The sequence below is a fragment of the Solanum lycopersicum genome, chromosome 2, assembly GCF_036512215.1.
Source record: "Solanum lycopersicum chromosome 2, SLM_r2.1".
NCBI lineage: Eukaryota > Viridiplantae > Streptophyta > Magnoliopsida > Solanales > Solanaceae > Solanum > Solanum lycopersicum.
The window spans coordinates 32,994,696-33,020,734 of NC_090801.1; the positions used below are offsets into that span (position 1 = coordinate 32,994,696).

Consider the following 26,039-nt stretch of genomic DNA (forward strand, 5'->3'; position numbering starts at 1 on the left):
AATGTTTGACATCCAATGCACCTAAACTCTAAGTCACACTCAACAACACATTATAGAGTAATGTTTGATCTTATACAATCATGAAAACCATTTTAGGTTCTAGTTCACGTAAGTCATTTTCGAGATATTATAGCTACCCTCACCTCAAAAGTGTTATATAGAATGTTCATTCATTCATTTTATTCAATCGAATGAGCATTTATCATATAAAGGTGTACAAAATAATTAGACAACACAATCCATCAAAAATCTCTTCTTATGCAATAAGGATCCTTCAAAACATGCATAACATACTGTCATTTAAGACATGCATAAAATATGGAGGACATTCAACTTAAAGTTATGTGCAAGACTCCAGAACATGAAAAATCTACTCGGAACTCTTCGGTGAAAAATATTTTGCAAGAATCAAAGGAAAAGATAGGGATATCAACAACCTTACTAGTCAACTCATAACCACCCATATAGGGTATACCCATCAAAGAGTAACCTATATCATTATTGAGAGTTTTTTACTTACCATCCTTACTCAATAAAGATAATGCAAACCCTTATTAAAATAATCTCCTTTGATCTCTCAAGAAGGAACCGATTTCTTACATATCTTAACTCACACTCCACTAGGTAAGGATTTAAAAAGGTCACAATTTGAGTATCTAAGTTACTCCACTTTACATCCATCGCTCAAAGTGATTCTTAACATGGAGAAATATTAGGAAACTCAAAATAGGATCATTAATAACATTCATAACCTTACCGTATAGGCACACCATCCACAACTTGCAGTAAGTCTATGTAGTACTCCAAATGTCTATGACGTGTTCTAAAGCCTAATATAGGTGTCACAGAGTTTACATACTGTTTTAAGGTCAATTTTAATGTATATAGGTGAATTAAGAAGAGTAGAAATCAAAAATTCAAGGAACGTCCATGACATCAGAAAATTAGTTCAATGAGGTGCTAATATGCCTTAGCCTATTTGACTATGTTTTGGGAGTTTAAAAACGAAGAATTTTTGTGGAAGGGTGTGTAACACGTATTAGAGTTAGTTTTTAGTGAAAATGTCTCGGTACGACTCCTAAAGGACCAACCGATGTCCCTTGAGGGGGACCCTTGCATTTGGCAAATAGTTGTCAAAAGGCAGTGTGCACAAACGAGTGCCCACAATGAATACTGTGTAAATTGACGGGGCGTCGATGGTTACCATCGATTATCACATAGACAAATCCATTGGAGGACTATTTTAACAAGTCTCTGATCTAAACGGCGGACCAACATGATGGTTATTCCCTTGGCTGTCTTTTGACAAATAGATCATTTGTCGGGGTCTCGTATGTAAGGGACTAGTTTTGCTGCTCGTTTTTATGTTTGCTAAATTAAATAATTAGGTGGTTGAACAATTAGTTTGGGGTTAATTAGTTCTAATTATGTTAGTTAAGGATCTATATAAATTCCCTAAGCTAATTAAAATAACGTAAGCCCTTATAATTCTCAAATCCAAATTTTCCACCTTCTCTTTTCTTTCTCACTTCAATGTTGAAGAACACTGAAATACCTCAAAAATTACTTGGGTTAATATATATCCTAACATTGTTGTAATGATTGTATAAGTACCTAAATTTGTTTATAATGTGGTGTTGGGGAAACGTCTAGAATTTAAGGTTATTTTGAAGTAAAACATCAAGAGACCACTAAGACATTCGACGACTAAGTAATCTATATTTCTCATATATAGTTTTATGTTTATATGTTTATTTTATAAATTAATTATGTCAATATATGACTTATTATAGTATTTATAGTCAGTTTAACATGTTTCTTGAAGTTTGGAGGTCAAACTTCCAAGAACGTCCATGGCGTTTGAAAGGTTTTCCTTGAAACGACCTTGTATGTCTTGGCATGTCTTGTTGACTTTTACGTGTTATTTTTTTATGTAATTCATGTGTGATGTCCTAAACATGTATATGAATATATTCGGGTTTGAAACATCAAGGTGAAAGTCCCCATGATCCAACCAAGATTCCTTCAGGAAGGACCCTTTCTTTGAAGTGAAGACTGCCAAGATATCCCCAAACGATGGAGTAAGTAGACAGCTCGTGGACCAGTCGAATCTCAAATGATGGGTTTCTTGGGTCAGTAAATTGGCATGGGATATGGACAATCAAAGGTCCAGCCTCAGTACCAAAGCACGGACAAACAAAATAGTCCGTTGATTGAGGGACGGTTCGTTGGAGGTCATCCGTCTGTGAGGTTGTCTCCTGGGAAGGTCACTGTTAAGTCAAGGGGTGAATTGGTAAATTCACTACATGTCCAAATAAGATAAAGATATGTTATATAGGGGTCTTTTGTGTATTTTCAACATGTTTATAATCCTTAAACACTTAGAAAATTCATTCTTCTAAATAAAAACCCAAATTCCCTTAGAAATTCTCTAGAACTCCATTGGTGCAAAAATTAAATAAGTGCGTGGATTGTATATCTGAGGGGTGATTAGTAATAAAATTGGAGTATTATCATTGTTGAGGTATGAATTTTTATCCTTGAAACTATATTCTTCAAGGAGCCCAACTTCTGAAGAGTATTATAGTGTTTTCAGAAATGAATTGTCCAATTTCATTATCTATCCATGGGTTCTTGAATTAAAGATTTTAAAGCATTGAATATTTATTGAATTTTTGTTAATTATTGTTTTTACTCAATACACCTATGAACCCATTTAGTTGATGAACCCTAGTTTTTGACTAATTTTTGGGTTAAGTGATATGGAATTTATGTTTACAAATTCTAGTGTAGTTTTCTATGGGCTATTAATGAGCTAACAATTATATTTAATTGATATATTGGTTTTCATATATGTCCACGTGTAAGGGACTTATGATATTGATTTGGCTGATTTAATTATGGATTGAAGTTGTGAGAACGGATTAGTGGTACGCTTCCCTAATTCACTTTATTTTATGTTAATTAGATTGAATTAAGTTGTGATTGGTATGGTCCACTTATAGTGGATGTACTATGTGCTTTACTTGTAGTTGATGTGGCCTTGTTGGCATTATTTTATGCAATATGATCATCATGGCCTTGTTGGTTATATGATGATTTGTATAGTTAATTTATGTGAAGTATGAGTACCTTTCTATATGGGAGATGTACTGTGAAAGTATGTGTTCTTCCATGTATGTTAGGGGATCATGTAGACTTTAAATGCGTTTCTTCTATGTGTAGTTTTTGGGTTGATACATGGTTGTTCCTACTTGAGTATATTAGTCTATAATTCTTATATTTATAATGATATGGTAGTTTATAGGATGAAATAAAGATGATAATGGTTATTCATAAGTGCTTATATGATGACTAGTAATATGTGTTAAGGTGAAGTATGTGGTGTTTTGTCTTGATAGACTTGTGTCCCTTGCTTGATGCTTGTATGGTTATGAATATGTGATGTCTAGGCATATGATGCTTAAGTCTCTTAGTCTTGGAAAGTATAAATAATATGTGAGACCTTGAATGATGTTAACAGGGTCCTTTATGTGAAACCTTGAAGCTAGTGGTAAGGTTATGTATGTTGATGTTGAAAGTTTTATTGGTATCCTTCAAGTAAAGGAATGATGTAGTAAGTTTGATTTTCTGGAAAGATATTATAACAAACCTTAAGAAAGTCATCATGAGCTTCTTGTCGCAATTGGAAGGTAACCGTAGAGGACCTCTTTGGTAAGGTAAATGTGATACGGTTAGGAACTAGATATGGAATCCAATTGTATGAACCATTAATGTCAATTACTACATGATAAAGAAGGCTAGCACTGAGTAAGAATGTGTTACAACCCTTAAAATGGCTATGCTAAGTAATGTTTAATGTGTCTAGAATGCCTACGATTATAGCAGATTTACATGGACTGATGTGCGTAGAACTAGAATCTGAACCTCTTCAACATCCAAGATAACTAACTTGGTGAGATAGTTGGCCTAGGAAAGGTAGGTTCTATCCATGTAGGTCACCCGAATATGAAGATTTACGTGGATGAGTGTTTACCGGACTTAAAAAGGGGAACTCTAAAAAAAAATTTTCCAGGATAAGGGTAGTATCATAATTACCTAAAATATTTAATTAATTATTTAATTAATAAGGTGGAATGAAATTTTGGGTAGAAAGGCCGAAATTGGCCTTTTAGCAAAATATGGCTCCACCTAGGTACGAACCTAGGAGGGAGCAATGATTTAATTTGATTATTTAATTTGGTGAATTAATTTAATAAATTAACAATTAATGTCTGATTTAACAAAAAGGAAAATAAAATTTTTAGTATTAATTATTATTTATTAATTATTTAACCTTATTTGACTGAGTCTTTCCTAAAGTCCTAGCTCTAAGGAAACATATTCTCTCACATCTATCCATTGTCACGTTTATCTCCCTCTCTTCAGCACTCTCTTTAACGTTCTCTCTTCTTAACAAAATAGAAACCAAAAATCAGAATAATAACAAAATCAAATGTTCTTCACACTTAACGAACTTATACGCAAAATTACAAATGACAATGCAATACGTAAGTGTAAAGAAAAACGTTATATTCTAGTCAGGTAAGGTGTGAGATTCATTGGTGGACGTTTGGTTTTGGGTGAATTTTGAAGAAAGTTGAAGTGTTGAAGAGACCCTGAAGTCTCAAATGAATCTACTCTGAAAACTAGGGTTGTTCACCATTAAATGTTCCCTATTACAAGCTCCTAATGATCTTAGGTTGGTTTTCTTCTGGTAGATTAAGCGTGTAATTTGATGTTTTTGATGACTATATTCATGAAAGATGTGTTCCGAAAAAAGGAATTATATTAACTTCATTGTGCATGTGTGTGACATGAGTTAGCCATGGTTTGAATCCTCTATTTTTACATGTTTAATGTTTTATTTTACGTATATGAATATGATAAAAATGTGATGTTCATATGAGTTAAAAATTGCTGAATTGAATGATAATTCTTAATTGAAAGTAACCTTGAAAATGCACCTAAAGATCTCCCTAAAACTACTCGAAATGTCTTGATGTTTAACGTGAAAGAGGGTTAGAAAATGGACTGCAAAAAGGTGATTTAATACTCGAAAATAACCATGAAAACTCACCTAAAGATGCACGTGATGTTACATGAAAATTTATCCTTAATCTAACATCTAAGATTTGAGTAAATGGAATGCAAAGAGGGTGAACAAATTTCCAGCATTCTGGAAATTTGTTTTTGGGCAGCTTACTTTATAAAAAATCACGTTCTAAAATATTTTTTAAAATGCTTAAGGTAAGAGGGGGTTGAACCCAAGACCTCACCATATATATGTCATAAAAAATTTAAATAATAAAATGTGTTAAGGAGGATAAGAAATGGGGTAAAGCTCAAGTGAAAAGTAAGGGGGAAAATAAAAGAAAATGAAGTGAGACATGTGGGGATCGAACCCACAACCTCTTGGACGGATGAAGGAGAGAGGAGAAGAATGAAATAAAGATGTAATAAAAATGAGTTATGTGGGATTCAAACACACAACCTCTTGGCAGAATGAGAAGGTAAGGAGAAAATGTAAATTAAAATAAGGTGAAGTTATGGGAATTCGAATCCACAAACTCTTGAATCGAAAAATATATGTTTTGAGTGGGGATTGAACCCACAAGCGATTGGATAGGTGAGAAAGTTCATAGATAAATTAAATGAAAAAGAATGAGCTTTTGGGGGATCCATCCCACAACCTCCTTGCCATTAACTAAAAAGAGCGGAGAAAAAGAAAGAAAAATATTATGGGAGTGATAGGGATCGAACTAGGGTTCCCCAAATCGAAAAAATGCATTTATAGAGTTTAATATAAGCTTAAGGGTTATACAAGGGATTCGAAATTGGGTTCGCTTCACCGATTCCGTATTGACACATAAGTCATATGAAAATAAATATTTATTGAATGCTGCCTCTAAAGATCGAAATCAATATCTTTGCATATTTACAAGATGCATAAGTCTTGGTGATGAAATATGAATCACTCAGACAAACTATTAAGGAATCCTCATGGCTTGTATGTGTGGACTCATAAGTCTAGCATACATTTAACAGAAAGTGAACCAAAGATGTTATGTGATGAGATAATGACTTCCTAGAGGGGTTAAGTAAGAGTTTAACACAAACTAAAGCGCCAAGTGAATAGGCATACGATGAAATTAACATTCACGTAAAGTGGTGAACAATTATGAAGACCAAATGTGCTTAAGCTAATGAATATGGTGACAACATGATAATATGCTAATGTGAAATATGAGAACAATCTCAAATGAGTCTATGTAAATATTACCAAAATGTACTCATCTATGAGAGTGTAAAATTAATGAAGAGACCAGTCTCTATGAAGTCTCTAATGAATGTATTGAAGTCAATGCATACTAAATAGTAATGATGAGATTATAAATCATCAAATGAGATATGATTTCCTCATGCTAGAACCCAACTTCCATGATGTATGAGTTCGTTGTAATGGAACTTTATACTAAGCACCGATAGGCTAGCTATGAGTTGTGATACATTCCTTTTGGAAGGGAGGAGGTTCATGTAAATCTCATTAGATAAGACTGTCCGGCATGGTGAGTATGGGTCTCCTTATATCTCCATGTCTTTGAAATTATATTACCAATATAGGGATATTGCAGGGTTCGACTCCCTATATACTCTAGCAAATTTTGGTCACTCTAGTCGTTGATTCACCTCTTTTCGGTGTGGGTAAGACAACAGATTTCATGATGTTCACATGATCTATGTCGGTTAAGGTTAAAGTACACAAAGAAACAGTGAGGCCAGCCTCAACGAATGAACATAATGAAATGAACGAAAAGAAAGGTGTTAGGATAGGATAATGAATAGGTGAATTAGACTTAAGTAATAACACTAGGTTATTCTTGTTCATAGCAAAGGGAACCCGATCAAAGTTTTAGACTACATCCTAGGTATGACTGGTGGTTGAACTAGTATATGAAAGAATGAAAAATGAAGTACGTATGATTGAATGAAGTAGACTCTGTGTTTTCTCATGAAGGATGCCTAGTTGAGGTCCTATATGTTGAGTCCTCATTTTACACAGTCCTAATGTGAAGTCCATGATTCCAAGTTCTCATTGCATATGAAAGAATTATATTAACTACGTGATATGACATGTGCAATATATTATGTTCTTTTTTAAAAATGTTAAGTATGATAATGCATGTTACTCTCATGTCATGACTTTCCTAATCCGAATTTGGGAAGTCCACTGACTTGACTTTCCATGGTACATATCATTAGGAAAGAGCACTTCTTAATCATTCATGTCCTTGGTGTATGCTTGCATATAACCCTACTTAGTACAAGTGAGTGCTAATCCCATACAACTCTACATTTTTAGGTGCAGGCACAAGTGGTCGTGATGAATTCATCAGGACGTGTAGGCCCTCATGCTTTGGAGGATGCTTACCCAGTATATTATAGCTTAGATATAGGTTTGAGTAAGTAGAGTATGTTCTAGTAGCTTTTCCTTCGCAAATTATTTAAGACATTGTATTGGTGCCGTTTTGGAAAGTTTACATTTAATGCAATATTAAACTATTCCATTCATTTGATGATTTTAGTAATAGATTGTTTATGGTGAATGCCTATGATGTTAAGTAGAATATGTTTCATATGAAATAAGTAAATAAAAAGTTCAAATTTTTTGCTAAAATCAACCTAGATTAATTAACAATGACGTAAGTAGGCTTGTCTGTGACCTCATAGAGGTCAACAACACCAGTATCGTCTGGGGGCTGGACTCTGGTCGTGAGAAAGTTTATATCAGAGCACTAGATTAAATTCCAAGGATAATAAGTTCACATCAACCACATCGATTGGTTTCTAAGTCATGGCAGTGAAGTGTACCACTATCCTGAATTAGAGACTCCATGATGCGTAGGAAATTTTCCTTTCTTCTGATCTTATCATTCTTTCACTAATGTCTGATTCCTTGGTGTTATGAGCGCAGACTAATCCCAGTCATAACCTGGAGTTGGCAGCTGTGGTCTTTGCATTGAAACTGTTGAGGCACTACTTGTATTTAGTGCATGTGGATGTGTTCATAGAAAAAAAAGTCTCAATACGTGTTCACATAGAGGGAGTTGAATCTACGTCAGCGGAGGTTGTGGGAGTTGTTGAAGGACTATGACATTAATGTCCACTACAATCCAGGCAAGGCTAATGTAGTAGCTTATACTTTGAGCAGGATGAGCATGGGAAGTACAACCCACATTGAGGATGAGAAGAAAGAGTTAGTGAAAGATATACAAAGACTAGCCAGATTGGGTGTGTGGTTAGTTGACTCTCCTAGTGGGGGTGTTTAAATTCGTACTAGTTCTGAATCATCCCTAGTAGTTGAAGTCATGAAGGCTCGGTATCTTGATCTTGTGTTAATGGAGCTGTAGGACTTAGTGTTGGTTAAGATGAATGAATCTTTTGCTTTAGGAGATGACGACATACTTAGGTACCAGGACAGGCTGCGTATACCAGATGTGTATGATTTGTGGACCCAGATTTTTTCAGAGGCCCATGGTTCTAGATATTCCAAACATCTAGGTTCTACAAAGATGTATCATGATCTTAAGTAGTTCTATTGGTAAAATGTATCTAAGAAGGATATTGTTGAATATGTTGGCAAATATCCTAATTTTCCGTAGGTTAAGGTAAAACATCTTAAGCCTGATGGTATTACCAAGATTATCGAGATTCCAATGTGGAAGTGAGAGGATATTAATATGGACTTCGTGGTTGGTATTCCGAAGACTAGGAGACAACATGACTTCATGTGGGTTATTGTGGACAGGATGACTAAGTTTTCGCAGTTTATCCCTATGAAGTCTACATACAGAGCAAAGGATTATGAGATACATTACATTGATGAGATTGTAAGATGGCATGTGATTACTTTGTCTATCGTTCAGATAGAGGAGCTTAGTTCATTTTACATTTCCTGATATCCCTCATGATGAGCTTAGGCACGCAGGTAAAACATAGTACTCCCTTTCATCCTTAGACTAATGGGCAAGCAGAGCGCACAATACAGATATTGGAAGACATGTTTAGAGCATGTGTGATTTACTTAAGAGATAGTTGGGACGATCATTTGCCTTTGATAGAGTTCTCGTATTATAACAGTTGTCATTCTAGCATTGGGATGTCAACATTTGAGGCACTATATTGTAGAAGGTGTAGGTCTCCAGTTTGGTCATTTGAGGTTGGAGAGTCATCCATTTTGGGTCCAGAGATCATTCACGAGGCCTTAGAGAAGGTCAGGATTATAAGGAATAGGTGGGCTACTGCCTACAGTCAGCATAAGTCATATGTAAACAATAGAGAGCGGACCTTAGATTTTTATGTTGGTGACCAGGTCTATTTGAAAATATCACATATGAAAGGGGTGATGAGGTTTGGCACGAAAGGGGAAGTTGAGTACGAGATATGTTGGCCTTATGAAATCCTAAAGCGTGTGCGTGAGGTGTCTTATGATTTGGCATTGCCTGCAAAGCTAGCTTCTGTTCATCCAGTCTTTCATGTGACTAGGTGATCCAGCATTTATTCTACCTGTTGAAGGTTTGGGGGTTGATGAAGACTTGTCCTATGAGGAGGTACCAGTTGAAATTTTCGACAGACAGATCAAGCGGTTGAGAAACAAGGATGTTTCCACAGTGAAGGTATTGTGGAGGAATCATTTTGTGTACGGTTCTACGTGGGAGGCCAAGGACTATATGAGATCGCACTATTTTCATTTTTTCAGTCTTTAAGTTTAGACTTCCTAAACTTAAGTCAAAGTTTCCTTATCTCTCCATTCTTTGTTTCTATAGCATGACTATGCATAGTGATTATGTCATGATATGACTGACATTGTGCTAGATTATATGAAGTTCCATTCGGGGATGAATATTTCTAAGGGGGGATAATCTAAAAACCCTAAAATTGATGTACTACGTAATGCTAAATGTGTCTAGAATGCCTAGGAATAGACCGGGTTCACACGGATTGATGCGCATAGAACCAGATCTCTAAATCTCTTCAATAGCAAAGCCAACTAAGTTGGTGGGTTAGTTGATCTAGGAAAGGTTTGGTCCAGCCATGTTGGTCACCCTATTATGAAGATTTACCCGGATAAATCTTTACCCGAATTAAAAAGGGGAAATCTTATGTTTGGACTCTCTAAGTGTAAAATGTTTTTATAGGCTAAGAGTAGTATCGTGGTTACCCAAAATTTTTATTAATTATTTAATTATTATGTTAGAGGGGTATTTTAGGAAGAAAGGGCCAAAATTGTCCTACAATCAATATCTTGCTCCACCCATGTTCGAACCTACGTAGGAGCAATGATTTAATTTTGTGAATTAATTAAAAAAAGTAATAACTAATGGATGATTTAAGAAAAAGGAAAAGCAGATTTTTACTATTACTTATTATTTATTAAATATTAAACCATATTTGACTAAGGCTTGCCTAAAGTTCTAGCCATAAGGAAACACTCTCTCACACATCTATCCACTATCACATTTATCCTCCTCTCTTCAACACTCTCTTTAAAGTTCTCTCTGCTTAAAAAAATAGAAACAAAAAATAAGAATAATAATATAAACAATAGTTCTTCATACTTGAAGATCTTACATGCAAATTACAAACGACAAAGCAATAAGAAAACGTAAAGCAATATGCTATATTAGTGTTGGGTAAGGTGTGAGATTAGTTGGTGAAAGTTTGATTTGGGGTGGATTTTGAAGCAAGTTGAAGTGTTGGACGACGTGAAATAAGGCATTGATTTTCATGCTCTTTGTCCTTTTCTGAAGAGACCCTTAATTCTCTGATGAATCTACTCCAAAAACTAGGGTTTTTCACCATTAAATGATCCCTGTCACTAGCTCCCAATGATCATATGTTGGTATGTCTGCTGGTATATTAGGCCTGTAATGTGATATTTGTGATGAATATATTTATGAAAGTTGTTTTCCGTAAAAGTAAATTATTTTAACTTGTATTGTGCATGTGTGTGGTGAAAGTTAGCCATTGTTTGAAGCCTTGATTTTTACATGTTATATTTTGTATTTTACGTATATGAATATGTTAAAAAAATTATGTTCATATGAGTTCATAGGTTTTAAATTTAATGATAATTCTTTATTAAAAGTAACCTTGCAAATTCACCTAAAGATCTCCCAAAAAACTACTCGAAATGTCCTGATGTTTAACGTGAAAGAGGGTTAGAAAAATGGACTGAAAAAGGTGATTAAATTCTTGAAAATAACTATTAAAACTCACCTAAAGATTCACTAGATGTTACACGAAAATATATCCTAAATCTAACATCGAAAAGTTGAGAAATTGGAATGTAAAGAGGTGAACAAATTTCTAGCATTCTGGAAATTTGTTTTGGGCAGCTTACTGTAAAAAAATGACGTTCTAAAATATATTTTTAAATGCTAGAGGTCAGTGGGCATTGATACCAAGTCCTAACCATATACATGTCATTAAAGAATTAAATAATAAAATGTTGTAAGGAGGATACAAAATGGCTTGTATGTGTAGACTCATAAGTCAAGCATACATTTAACGGTAAGTGAACCTTAGATGTTATGTGATGAGATAATGAAAACTAGAGGGGTTAAGTAAGAGTATTAGACACACAAAAATTCTAAGGTCATTGGCATACGATGAAATGAACATTCACGTAAAGTGGTGAGCAATTATCAAGAGCAAATATGCTAAAGCTTCTGAATGTGGTGACAACATGATATTAGGCTAATATGAAAGATTATAGAAATCTCAAATGATTTTAAGTAAATGTTACCTAAATGTACTCATCTATAAGAGTGTAAAGTTAATGAAGAGACCAGTCTCTATGAACACTCGAATGAATGTATTAAAGTTAATGCATTCTTAATAGTAATAATGAGATGAGAAATCATCTAATGAGGTATGACGTCTTCATGCTAGAAGCCATCTTTGATGATCAATGAGTTGAATGTAATAGAACTTTATACGAAGAATCAATGGGCTAGCTATGAGTTCTGATACCTTCCTTCGAGAAGGGCGGAGGTTCACGTAAATCTCATGACATGAGACTATGAGGCATGCCGGGTATGGGTATCCTTATATCTCTTAGCCTTTGAACTTCTACTTCCAATATAGGTATCTAGTAGGGTTCGACTCCCTATATACGCTAGCATGTTCGGGTCACTCTGGCCGATGATTTCACCTCTTTTCGGCGAGGGCAGAAACTGGATATCACGATGCTCACATGATTAATATCGGTTAAGGTTAAAGTTCCCAAAAATGAATGAGGCTAGCCTCATCAAATGCACATAATGAAATGAAAATTAATAAAGGTGTTAGGATATAAAATCAAGAGGTGAGCTAGACTTAATTAATGAAACTTGGTTATTCTTGGTAATTGCACACTGAAACCCATGAGTGTCTTAAACTACATCCTAGGTATGAGTGGTGGTTGCACTAGTATATGAAAAAAAGAAAAATGAAGTACGTATGAATGAATGAAGCAGACTCTGTGCATTCTAAATAAGGCTCCCTAGTTGAGGTCCCATATGTTGAGCCCTCATTTTGAGAAGTCCTAATGTCAAGTCCATGATTCAAAGGTCTCATGGCATATGAAAGAATGATATGAACTATGTGATATGATATGCAATATGTGATTTGTTTTTTTGCAAAATGATAAGTATGATTATGTACGTTACACTCATAACATGACTTTTCTAATCCGAATTCGGCAAGTCCGCTAACTTTACATTCCATAACACACATCGTTAGAAAGAGCTCTTCTTAATTATGCATGTTCTTGGTGTGTGCTTGCATATAACCATATTTAGGACAAGTGTGTACTAACCCCATACAACTCTACATTTTAGGTGCAGGCACAGGTAGTCGTTAGAGCTTAAAGGTTGATGCTTAACCTATCCGAACGTGGAGAATTTACGCAGACTTGGTAGTCCCTTATTCTTTCAAGGACGCTTGCTCATTATATTCTATATTAGAATTAGTTATGAGTTAGTGGAGTATGTTACTTTATCGTTTCCTTCCCATATTATTTCAGACATTGTATTTGTGTCATTTTTTCAAGTTTTTATATAATGTAGTATTACACTATTCCTTTCATTTGATGATCTTAATATTAGATTATTGATGGTCAAAACCTATGATGTTCAGTAGAATATGTTTCATATGAAATAAGTAAATAATAAGTTAAAATTTTAAACTAAAATTAACCTAGATGAAGTAACGATGATGTAAGTAGGCTTATCTGCGACCTCTCAGAGTTTAATAACCCCCATCTCGTATGTGGTCTAGACTCCGGTCATGATATTATGGTAAGGGAAGTAGTTCTTTTTAAAAGGATTAGAGTAGATTACAAAGCATCCCCTTAATATTCCTTGACCACGTGCCTACATGGGATGTGTCAAAGTTCTACCATTGGCAAGTAGAACACCCTCATTAGAGTAGGTTAGAAATCAAGATTACATGCCTTGCTACCATGGTCCATGTCTGTTATTGCCTATTATCATCATATGGGATACTTACAAGAATTAAAGAAGTTCTATAAGGTTTAGGTGGTCGTATGGGACGCTGTCTAGACATTGCACAATAGGCTTTGAAGGTGCTATTCGGAGTCCCTAGGTCATGTCCAAGACCATTACTTTAATATCCTTTCTGTGATGAAAGTCTCTAAATGAACTAATGGATGTAATGCCAATTTAAGAAAGTATGTTAAATAATGTTGTACTTATCTAGACTAGTTAAGGGTTGTCAAGTTAAGGTGTGAAGTGGGCAAAGGAATGGTCACTTCTTATTTCACCTAGATAGCTCTTATGGATGACCCTAGTTAGAGAAGTTGGTTGATTATGTCGACATTATCTAAGACTTAGGTAGTCTTAAGGATTACTTAGGTAATCTTGAAGAATTCAATCATGGACGTTATTTTCTTAAATTACTTAAGTAAGTCTTTTTGATAGAATTTGGAAGGAGAATGCCATATTATGTATGTGTTGTTAAGTGAAAATGATTCTATTTTAGGTATTCTATATGATCTATTCTATGTGTGTGTAAGGGATTGTATGGGTGGTCGCTTCACAACTCACTGAAGTAGCACTTAGAGTCACCTTTAGTAGGAGGACGTCATTTTCAAATTATTGATGTATTTTTAAGTGTGTCTTTCTCATTATGAGTGGTGTTAAGGATAATTTATGTGTGCCTATAAAAGGTGTATGGGAGGTCTCTCTTTGTCTCACTTAAGTGAGTCTTCTGTTAAAAGGTGTGTAGAGTGAAGCTAAGAAACTTCACTGTATAGTGAACTCACTGTAATGTTCTAAAAAAATGTGATAATTGCTTTTATGATTTCTTATGTGTTTTCTAAGTTGTTATAATGTTGTTCTTAAGATTATTGTATGATATTTTAATAGAAATTCATGGAAAGCATGCTATTTACTAAATGTACTTTTTGTCATCGTTTTTGTATGGCATCCATACTTAGTAAATCTAATGTGATAACCCCTTCTTTTTCCTTTTTGAATGAAGTGTAGGAAATTGGAAGTCTGATGTGCTACGAAGAATGGATAGGTTTCTAAGGCTCTAAAAATATGTATTGATTAGTCCTCATCGATTCGAGCACACTATTCAAAAGTTCCTTAAGTCTTAGTCTTTACCTTTATGTCTTGTATGGGCTTAGTCCCAAATATTTTATACTCTAAAGTAGATCGTTCAAATAGATATTGTAAAGGTTTAATGTTCTAAATGAATGTCTTCCACTTAAGTATTTTTTATGAAAGAGTTCTTCATGTGTGAAGAAATTTTTAAATTTTACTCGTTTTAGTATGTTTATTATGCAATGAATAATATGAGAGACTTTGATAAGACTTATTGAATTCTCATTTATCGTGTGATGACACAAGGAAGATCTATCTTCTTGGGTGTACTTATGGGTCCTCACAAGCTTGGCATCAGAGCATAAGTTTTAGGGGGGTGTCTTAGTTGTCTCATGAAAAACATCTAGTAGGGTCTTGTTTATAATGTGAAGTGCGCCACATTATGAATAGGAGGCTATTGGGTGCTAAGAAAAGTTTCACTTCTTCATTCATCTAGTCGTGTCTTAGAGCTTTATATATTGTGTCTTTCCCCTGTTTCCCTTTAGTGTTTGTCCCTTGAGGGATACATTATGAAGTTTGGATTGAGGGAGAGAAAAAGATGAGATGTGACTTGTGAGATGAGGTGTGATAGAATGTGGTTTTGACCATAGATTGGCATGGTTTTCTTTTGTAGGGTAGTTAAGTTGGATAAGAATTGTAAGGTATATTGCAAGAAATGTGAAGGCATGATTGTTGAGATAATTTCAAGTTTTATAAGTCTCCAACCATAGGAACAGAGGTGAGGACATTTGAAAGATTAAAGGTGATTTTTCTTAGTAAGGGGGAGGTATTGGCTAGATGATGAGACATTTGAGAGTCTTTAATCTCCATGAGATTGACCTTAGTGAGAAAGTATTTGTAAGGTTTAAAGTTCCTTAAGGGAGTCAGTCCATTGTAGTGGATGTTATGTTGACCTTAGTATGGGTTTCTCCTAAGTGGAGGAGAATGGTGAAGACTATTGTTGTTGGGAGTGAAGTACCCTTAACTTTTCTGTATGTGTTTATTCAGGTCTAAAACAAAAGAGTTCTTGGTAACTTGATTTGTAGGATTCTTTTGTAGTGAAGTTCCTAACATTCTCCTTATGATATATATATTTATATATATATATATATGTATATATATATATATATCTGTATATATATATATATATATAGATGTTTCGTTGAATGAGAAAATAAGTTTTCTTGCATGATATCTTCCTCATGATTCATGTGCATCTAGTGTAGGTTACTAATTGTTACATATAGTTAAATAGTGAGAATGTCTAAATGGTTTTATCAGATTTATTTGTATAGCATTTGTAATAAATTTCATAAGTGTTACATTGTAAAAAGTTGTGAATCATGTTCACTGTAGCGCTGCCTACTCACTATGAGAATTTCGAAAATTGACCAATTCATTATTTGCTCAAAAATTATTGTAATGTGGTTAGAATTTATGTATATAAGTATGATACTGAATATAAAATGATTTTTTTTTTATTTAGGATGAAGCCTGTGAGTTTAAAGCATGATGAGTTAAAGAATGTTTTCTTGTTTCTTGTTGTGTAATGATTCTCCTAATTATGTGAAATTTATGTTATCCTATATATTTGTATTGTATAAGATGTTATATGGCATGGACCTGAGCTTCTAAGTTGAGTCTCTATGCTTGGAAGTGTTCGGAGAGTGAAAAGTGTCATTCGAGGACGAATGTTGTCCAAGTTGGGGAGAATGTAAGACCCCAAAAATAACGTAGGTGAAGCTAGAGCCTAACATGGTTGTGATGATGGTCTAAGGTCAAAAAATGGTCTGTAATGTGGGTTTGAGTCAGTGTCTAAGAGTATCAGTGCATTGAAGTCAAACGTCATTAGATGACCAAGACGTCTAACGACTAAGTGACCTTTGTGCCTCATATGTGTTTTTACGTTTGAATCGTCAGGTTATAAGATCCTTAAATGAGTTATTATAGTATATATAGGCAGTGTGTCATGTTTCGTTATGTTTGGAGGTAAAACGTTCAAGAAGATCCATGGCATTCAAAAAATATTTGTCTTTAAATGACCTTGCGTGTCTACGTATGTTTGTTTTGGATAAAACTCGTCTTGTAAGCCCTAAACATTTAGTATATCATATTTGTGTTTGAAACTTCTGGGTATGACTCAATGTAGGACCAACAAGGGGCCCTAAAAGAGGACCCAAACTTTGAGCTCAACACTGCCAGGCAGTGCCAAAGGACGACCAAAATGATAGATAGTCCATGGGTGGCGTCAACGGAGCCTGAAAGATGTAAGGTTGAGGAAAGAAGTAGAAAACCACGAGAGCCCGTCGATGGGGCCTAGTCTCACCCATGGACCGTCGATGGTGCTGTGAGGTGCCTGCCAGTTTTTTTTAAGGACTTAGGGTTTTTGGGAAATTTGTCCCATGTATTATAAAATGTGAGGAAGGTTGTTTTGAGGGTTTATGAGTATTTTAAGATTATATAAGTTATTAAAATCTCACTGCAACTCTAACACGTCAATCAAAGCACATTTCCTCCCAAAATTTCTTCAAAAATCTCCATGAAAGTTCAAAGTGAAGATGGAGCTTGAAGATGATTCTTCAATGGAGCTTATTCTTCAATTATCATTGAGTTCTTCTAATAAGGTATGAGATTTTTTCAACTAAGGCTTCCTATTACCTTAGGGCCAATTTCAAAGATGATTTTCAAAGATTTCAAAAAGAATAAAAAGTCCAATTTCTACTCTATGTCTTGGGTTCTTGCATGAAAGGCTTTCAAATGTTAAGTTATGATGTTATTGATGTTTAATTGATGTTTTCCAATTAAATTCTCCATGAACGTTGAACTTCACAAATCTCTTGATTTGACTAAAATATGGGTTATGCGATCATGCTTTATTGTTGATGAATTGAGGTGTAGATTGTTATAGTCTTCTGATTCATGTATAGATTATTCTTAATTTGTTTTTGTGCTGTTTCAATTTTATGATTGAATATTGCACATTCTTAGATCTATTAAATGTTAGGCTTATTGAATTTATATTGACTTAAGGTTTATGAATTCAAATGAAGTTTCATATAGGCTTTTGATTGATGTAATAATTGTAATAAATTCATATCTAAGTTTCATTATATTGATGAATATGTAACAAATTGACCTAGATTAATGAAATATTTTTATAATTATGTTGAATTGTTTGTTATGGCCATGGGTAAGGGCCTTATGATATCGAATTGGATGATTTAGCCTTGATGTTGAAGTGGTAAGATGGAGTGGATGTAGGATTCCCTAATTCCTTTTATTTTACGTTAATGAGACTTAAATTATATTGTTATTGGAATGGTCCACTTATGGTTATGGTGATATGTGAAATGATGTTCCTTGCGTTGTTTCTTTATTGAATAGTCATGGCCTTGTCGACACTACTTGAAGTACTGTGATTATTTGTACTATTGATTTACTTTGATGTATGAAAACATTTATCTATATGAGAAGTATTCTGAAAGTATGTGTTCTTTCCATGTATGTTAGGAGATCATGTAGACTATGACTCTGTGCTTCTATGTGTAGTCTTAGGATTGATACATAGTTATTCCTACTTGACTATATGAGTATATAATGGTTATATGATCATGATATGGTAGTGTATAGGAGGACTTAAAGATGAAAATGGTTATTCCTATTCTCTTATAAAATTACATGTAATATGTTTTAAGGTGAAGTATATGGTGTCTTGTCTTGGTTGATTTGTTTGCCTTACTAGATGCTTGTATGAATATAAATATGAACATGTGATGTAGTTACTTAGCATGCGAAAGTCTATTAGTATTGAAAGTATAAACGATATGAGATAGCATGCAAAAGTCTATTAGAATTGAAAGTATAAATGATATGGGAGACCTTGAATGATGTTAAGAGGGTCCTTTATGTGAAACCTTGAACATAGTGGTAAGGTTATGTATGTTGAAGTCAAAAGTCATAATGATATCCTTTAAGTAAAGTTATGATGGACATAAGGTTGATTGGCTGGAACGGCATCATATCAATCCTTTAGGAAAGTAATGATGAAATTCTTGTCTCCATTAGAAGGTAGCCCTAGAGGACCTCTTTGGTACGGTAAATGTGATTGGGTTACGAACTAGATATGGAACCCAATTGTATGAACCTTTAATTTGAATTTCTTTATGAGAACGAAAGCTAGAAACGGGTGAGTATGTTAAAGGAAGTAATTCTAGTTAAAGGATGAGACTAGATTACAAAAACATGCCCTTCATATTCCTTGACCATGTGACTACATGGGATATGTCCAAGTTCTACAATTGGCAAGTAGAACACCCTCATTGAAGAAGGTGAGAACTCTGTATTCCATGCCTTTCTACCATGGTTTATGTCGGTTATTGTCTATTGTCATCATATGGGATACTTACTAGCATTATAGAAGTTCTATAAGGTTTAGGTGGTGGTATGTGACACTATCTAGACATTGCACAATAGCTTTTGAAGGTGTTAGCTGAAGTTCCTAGGTCTCGTCCAAGAAAGTTACTTGAATATCTCTTTTGTGATGAATGTCTCTTAATGAACTAATGAATGTAATGACTTAATTTAAAGTATGTTAAATGAAGTAGTACTAATTAATAGTTGTTAAGGGTTGTCTTGTTAAGCTGTGAAGGTTGTATAACAATGGTTACTTATTATCTTACATAGATAAGTCATAAGAATGAATCTAATTAGGGAAGTTGGTTGGTTGTGTAGAGATGATATAATCTTTAGGTAGACTTAAGGATTACTTAGGTAATCCTGAAGAGGCCAATAATTGATGCTATCTTCTTGATTTACTCATGTAAGATTTTCGATAGACTTTGAAAGGAGAATATAATATTATCTATGTTTTGTTAAGTGAGAATGATTCTATGGTAGTCTATAGGATCTCTTAAGTGTGTGTGGAAGGGATTGTGTGGGCGGTTACTTCCCAACTCACTCAAGATGATCTTAGAGTCACCTTCGGTAGGAGGATCTCATGTTCATGTGATTGATGTATTTGTAAGTATATGTCTCATTATGAGTGGTCTTAAGGATCATTTAGGAGTGCCTACCATTGGTGAGTGGGCGGTCTCTCTTTGTCTCACTTAAGTGAGTCATAGGATATATTCAAGTGAGGGAATTATGTGATAAAAGGTGTGTAGAGTGAACCTAAGAAACTTCCTTTTATAGTGAAGGACTTCACTGCAAGAGTGAAGTAAGTTCACTGTAATGTTTTCCAAAAAATTAAGAATTGCTTAAATGATTTGTTATGTGTTTTCTATGTTGTTAATGTTGTTCTTATGATTATAGTATGATGTTTATATCAAAATTCATGAAAAACTTTATATGTACTAAATTTCCCTTTTTCATGGTTTTTGCATGGCTTACATACTCAGTACATCTAATGTGTTAACCCCTTCTTTTCCCTTTTTGACATATGTGTAGGTATTTGAATTCTTGATGTTGCATGGAGATTGGATAGGTTTCTAAGGCTTTGAAGATGATGTATTGGTTTGTCATCGATTCTAGATCAATATCCACAAGTTCCTTAGGTCTTAGTCTTTAATTTTATGTCTTCTTTGGGCTTAGTCCAAAGTATTGTATATTCTAATGTTTAGATAGTTCAAGTAGATATTGTGAAGGTCTAATCTTTTAAACTAAAGTCTTCCTCTTGTGTAGGTGGACAGGGGGTCTAAACATTCTAATAAATTTAGGTCATTAGGAAGTTTAGGAACTAAAATGTCCAAGAATGTCCATGACGTTTGGAAACTAGTTCTAAGGGGTACTAGCGTGCCTTGGCTTATTTAACTAACTTTTTAGGAGTCGGTAATTCATGAAATTAGGTGGAAGTGTGTATAACATTTTTCTAATGTGATTCATGGTAAAAACGTCTGGGTACGACTCCCCAAGGACTAACCAAGGCAGCTTGAGGAAGACCCTAGTATGTAGGAGGCGACAATGACTTCGATGTGTTGCAAAGCACGAAAGCCAAAGAACGACTAATGTGTGAATCGACGAGGAATCAATGACAACTAGCATCCAACAATTAGCAAAACTGGGAAAGCACTCACGTGGACAAGTCTCTAACCAAGACGACAATTGTGCAGGACGTAGGGGGGACTAACCCTCGACTAACAGACGACCCATCGACGAGGTTCAAGTTTTGAGGGTCCATTTTCCTAAACAATTTAAGTTAAGACCAACTAAAATAATTAAGGGGTTTAGAGGTTATTTAGCGATTAAAGAAAGATTAATGACCAATTTCACCCCCCATATAAGGATCCCAACCCTCATTAGCCTAACCATAACTCACAAAAATAAACTCTCTTCCTTCTCTATTCTTTCTCACTCTATTTGAAGACATCATTTAAAACAAACTAGGGGGAGGTTTTGGGGGCTAGAAATGGACAATATCACCTACAAATCTTCAACAAATGTTTAGTTGTGAGTTCTAATTAACCTTTGAGACTTCTTTCCTCAAAGGGCCCTTTCAAAGTATTTTTATAACTTGAGTTTTCAAGTGGGTTTCATTCATTTACGAATTTGATGTTTTGAACTAGGTTTATTATAGTTCCTTTAGGGTAGAATCAATATATTGTCACGACCCAAATCCGGGCCGCGACTGGCACCCACACTTACCCTCCTATTTGAGCGAACCAACCAATCTAACCCTTAACATTTCAACGTATATCAACAGAAAGTAATACGGAAGACTTAAACTCATTAATAAAAACAATTCAAAACTATTATTATCATCCCCAAAATCTGGAAGTCATCATCTCAAGAACATCTACAATCAAATGACTAAACTAAGAGTATTCTAAAAGCTAAAAATACATAAGAAGCTAGTCCATGCCGGAAGTTCAAGGCATCAAGACTTGAAGAAGAAGATCCAGTCCAAGCTAGAAGCATTAGCTCACCCTGAATTTCCGATGTAGTAAGACTGGCTTTAATTACTGTTGAGTTGAAGACGATGGCACGTTTGCTGTACTCCACAAATAAACAAGAAGAAAATATAAAAGTAGGGGTCAGTACAAAACACGGGTACTGAGTAGATATCATCGGCCAACTCAAAATAGGGAACAGTATATATCAATATTATCGTAAATCAACTATAAAACTCAACATGTAGCCACAACAAGTATTATAATCATCAATAAGTACCATCAAGTTCATCCATGAGGGCTCAAGCATCAACACCATACTCATTTGGGAATTATGTTCGTTAGATTGAGTATATTAACATCTTTCAAGATTCATTATCTTTAATTCTCTTGTGTCGGTACGTGACACTCCGATCCCTCATATTCATTATTCCTCTTGTGTCGGTACGTGACACTCTGATCCCCTATATCTACGTGTCGGTTCGTGACACCCGATCCCCTAATTCTACATGTCGGTTCGTGACACCCGATCCCCTAATTCTACGTGTCGGTTCGTGACACCCGATCCCCTAATTCTACGTGTCGGTTCGTGACACCCGATCCCCTAATTCTACGTGTCGGTTCGTGACACCCGATCCCCTACATCATTCTATAAATCATCAGGCCTTCTCTATACCAAGGCATCATCAATCCCATTACTTTAATTCATCAGGCCTTCTCTATACCAAGGCATCATCAATCCCATTACTTTAATTCATCAAGCCTTCTTCTATACCAAGGCATCATCATTAATAATGTATATTAAAGTTTCCTTTCAAGATGTGGGATTCAATATTTTCATCATGCTTATCTTATCACAATCACATAATCATATTCACGCAAACATACAATTAAGCATATAGTAGGGTTTACAATACTACCAATACATATCATTCTCTATTAAGACTTTACTATGAAAGCATGAAAACCATAACCTACCTCCACCGAAGAATTGGAATCAACAAGCAATCTCCCAAGCTTTGATATTCTTCTTCCTCGTTCGACTCTTTCTCTCTCAATCGATCAATCTATCTCTCGCTTTTCTTTTCTCTTTTCTTATTCAAAACCCTCTTTCTTTTACCCCAAATTAACATATAATTAAGAATAAAAGATGGCAATAATACCCCACTAATTAACTTAGGGTTACCTCTTTTAACCCCCAAGAATTTGAGTTATTAATATAAACCCACGAAATCTATAATTAAGGAAAGAATAGTCCCAAACGTCCCTTAAAATGTGTAAGGAAATCCGATTCTGCCTGGGATTTGCGCAACCTGTGACGGGCCGTCGTGCCTGCGACGGTCCATCCTGCAGGTCGTCGAAGAGTTCAGAGACCCAAATTTCCACCAAGGGTCTGTGACGGTCCGTCACACCTGTGACGGTCCGTCCTGCCATTTCGTCACAAAGTTCAGAGAGTCGATTTTTAGTACCCAATTTCAGATTTTCTAAGTGTTTTGAAACGAGACCCTGCGACGGTCCGTCGTGCCCTTGACGGTCCGTCGTGGGGTCCGTCGCTTCTGCCAGTTTTTCTAGAATTGAAGTCTGTTGCTCAAAACGACTAAACGGGTCGTTACATTAGATACCAATTTACCCATCGTTCATCCCCGAACGATCAAAAGAAGGAAAATAAGGGCGAAAAGGAGTACCTGAATATGTAAACAGATGTGGGTATTTTTCTCGCATATCCGCCTCCTTCTCCCAAGTGGCTTCTTCAACCGGTCGATTCTTCCATTGCACCTTGATGGATGCAATCTCTCTTGACCTCAACTTGCGAACTTCTCTATCTAAAATAGCAACAGGCTCCTCTTCATAAGACAAGTTCTCATCAAGCAAAACTGAATCCCAACGGATAATGTAGTTTCCATCCCCATGGTATCTTTTCAACATCGACACATGGAATACCGGATGCACTCCGGACAGCCCTGGAGGCAAGGCTAACTCATAAGCCACCTCTCCTACTCGCTTAAGTACTTCAAATGGTCCAATGTACCTTGGACTTAGTTTACCCCTTTTTCCAAACCGCATCACCCCTTTCATTGGTGAAACTTTCAACAAGACTTGTTCACCTTCCATCAACTCTAAGTCTCTAACCTTTCGATCTGCATATTATTTTTGTCTACTTTGCGCCGCTAGAAGCTTTTCTTGAATAGACCTCACTTTTTCCATCGAATCCCTCAAGAGATCAGTACCCCAAGGTCTGACCTCGAACGCATCAAACCAACCAATGGGAGACCTACATCTCCTACCATACAATGCTTCAAATGGGGCCATATCAATGCTTGAGTGATAGCTATTATTGTATGAAAACTCCACTAAGGGTAAGAAGCTATCCCAATGACCACCAAACTCTATCACACATGCACGAAGCATATCCTCCAACACTTGAATCGTTCGCTCAGACTGACCATCGGTCTGGGGATGGATCGCAGTACTAAGGTCCAACCTAGTACCCAATTCTGCATGCAATGTTTTCCAAAACATAGAAGTAAACTGCGTACCTCTATCTGATATGATGGATAGTGGAACCCCATGCAATCGCACCACTTCCGAGATGTAAAGTTTGGCTAACTTTTCTGCATTGTAAGTCACCTTGACCGGAATGAAATGAGCAGATTTAGTTAACCTATCAACAATCACCCAAATGGAGTCATACTTACCCATTGTCTTCCACAAAATCCATTGCAATTCTTTCCCACTTCCATTCCGGAATGGGCATTCTCTGAAGTGTTCCTCCGGGCCTTTGGTGTTCATACTTTACTTGTTGACAGTTTGGACATTTGGCAATAAAATCCACAATGTCACGCTTCATTCTACTCCACCAAAAGTGTTGCTTTAGGTCACGATACATCTTGGTTGCGCCCGGATGTCTAGAATACCTTGAACTATGAGCCTCTGTCAGAATAGTGTTGATCAAACCATCGACGCGGGGTACACATACTCTTCCCTTGATTCTCAAAACACCTTCCTCATCGATTTGTGCTTCCTTAGCCTCTCCTCGCAATACCTTATCTTGGATTCTGCGCAGTTTTTCATCATCGAACTGTCTTCCCTTAATTTTGTCAAGAAAGGAAGATCTTGCCTCCACCGAAGCCAACAATCCTCCCTTCTCATTTACTTCTAATCTCATCAAGTCATTACCTAGAGTTTGAACCTCTCTAGCCAATGGGCGTCTAGAAGCTTGCAAGTGAGCTAGACTTCCCATGCTTCCCGCCTTTCTACTTAAAGCATCCGCTACAACATTCGCCTTCCCCGGATGATACAAGATAGTGATATCATAGTCCTTTAGTAACTCCATCCATCTCCTCTGTCTTAAGTTCAAATCCTTCTGAGTAAAGACATACTGTAGGCTACGATGATCCGTATAGATCTCACACTTAACCCCATATAAATAGTGTCTCCATTGTTTTAATGCAAACACTACTGCGTCCAATTCCAAATCATGAGTGGGATAGTTACGTTCATGCACTTTTAATTGTCTTGAAGCATAAGCAATCACACTCTTCTCTTGCATTAGTACTGCACCCAAAACAGAATAGGATGCATCACAATAAACAATGAAGTTCTTACCCTCTACTGGCAAGGTAAGGATAGGTGCGGTAGTCAACAAAGTCTTGAGCTTCTGAAAGCTTTCCTCACATTCATCCGACCATACAAATGGGACGTTCTGCTTAGTCAAGTTCGTCAATTGGGAAGCAATAGAAAAGAATCCCTTGACAAATCGGCGGTAGTAGCTAGCTAACCCAACAAAGCTCCTTATTTCTGACACATTAGTGGGTCTTACCCAATTCTTCACTGTCTCAATCTTAGAAGGATCCACCATCACTCCATCCTTAGAAACCACGTGCACCAAGAAGGACACCACATCTAGCCAAAACTCACACTTAGAGAACTTGGCATAAAGCTTTTTCTCCCTCAATATTTCCAATACCATTCTCAAATGCTCTTCATGTTCCTTCCTGCTCTTTGAGTATACCAATATATCATCAATAAATACGATCACGAAGAGGTCCAAATATGGCTTAATAATCCCGTTCATCAAGCTCATGAACGCAGTAGGGGCATTCGTAAGACCAAAGGACATCACTACAAATTCGTAATGCCCATACCTCCTTCGAAAAGCAGTCTTTGGCACATCCGTTGCCCGTATATTCAATTGATGATAACCGGATCTCAAGTCAATCTTAGAGAAGACACAAGCACCTTGTAACTGATCGAACAAATCATCAATGCGGGGAAGAGGATACTTGTTCTTTATGGTTACCTTGTTTAGTTGTCTGTAGTCTAAACACATTCGAAAACTCCCATCCTTCTTCTTTACAAACAAAACCGCAGCACCCCAAGGAGATGCACTTGGTCTAATGAAGCCTTTGTTCAATAACTCTTGAAGTTGTGCTTTTAACGCTCTTAACTCCGTGGGAGCCAT

At 35.8% G+C, this 26,039-nt stretch overlaps 1 pseudogene; it reads right to left on the reverse strand.

Annotated features, from left to right (window-relative positions):
• LOC138341994 (uncharacterized) overlaps nt 1–25,547 on the reverse strand; it is a 47,299-nt pseudogene extending 21,752 nt beyond the window's left edge.
• Between the last annotated feature and the right edge of the window lie 492 nt (nt 25,548–26,039).